Source organism: Mastomys coucha, unplaced genomic scaffold (assembly GCF_008632895.1).
Source record: "Mastomys coucha isolate ucsf_1 unplaced genomic scaffold, UCSF_Mcou_1 pScaffold13, whole genome shotgun sequence".
In the NCBI taxonomy this organism is placed as follows: Eukaryota; Metazoa; Chordata; class Mammalia; order Rodentia; family Muridae; genus Mastomys; species Mastomys coucha.
In genome coordinates, this window is record NW_022196895.1 from 62,858,558 (window position 1) to 62,859,733 (window position 1,176).

The following is a 1,176-nucleotide window of genomic DNA, read 5'->3' on the forward strand; positions in this document are numbered from 1 at the left end:
GATAGAGGGCTAATATCCAAGGTATACAAAGAACTCAAGAAGTTAAACTCCAGACAACCAAATAACCCTATTTAAAAAATGGGGTACAGAGCTAAACAAATAATTCTCAACTGATGAATACTGAATAGCTGAGAAGCACCTAAAGAAATGTTCAACATCCTTAGTCATCAGGGAAATGCAAATCAAAACAACCCTGAGATTTCACCTCACACCAGTCAGATTGGCTAGGATAAAGAACTCAGGTGACAGCAGATGCTGGAGAGGCTGTGGAGAAAGAGGAACACTCCTTCATTGCTGGTGGGATTGCAAGCTGGTACAACCACTCTGGAAATCAGTCTGGCGGTTCCCCTGGAAATTGGACATAGTTCTACTGGAGGACCCTGCTATACCACTCCTGGGCATATACCCAGAAGATGCTCTAACATGTAATAAGGACACATGCTCCATCATGTTCATAGCAGCCTTATTTATAATAGCCAGAAACTGGAAACAACCCAGATGTCCCTCAACAGAGGAATGGATACAGAAATTGTGGAACATCTACACAATGGAGTACTACTCAGCTATTAAAAACAATGAATTTGGACTGGTGAGATGGCTCAGTGGGGAAGAGCACCGACTGCTCTTCGGAAGGTCATGAGTTCAAATCCCAGCAACCACACGGTGCCTCACAACCACCTGTAATGAGATCTGATGCTCTCTTCTGGTGTGTCCGAAGACAGCTACAATGTACTTACATATAATAAATAAATAAATCTTTAAAAAAAAACAATGAATTTATGAAATTCTTAGGGAAGTGGATGGATCTGGAGAATATCATCCTGAGTGAGGTAACCCAATCACAAAAGAATACACATGATATGCACTCTCTGATAAGTGGTTATTAGTCCAGAAGTTCAGAATACCCAAAGAACAACCCACAAACCACAAGAAACTCAAGAAGAAAAAAGACCAAAATGGGGACATTTCATTCCTTCTTAAAAGGGGGAACAAAATACCCATGGAAGTAGTTGCAGAGACTAACTATGGAGCAGAGACTGAAAGAAGGACAATCCAGCCGGTATAGCTGTCTCCTGAGAGGCTCTGATAGTACCTGACTAATACAGATGTAGAGGCTCATAGCCATCCATTGGACTGAGTACAGAGTCCCCAATGAAGGAGCTAGAGAAAGGACCC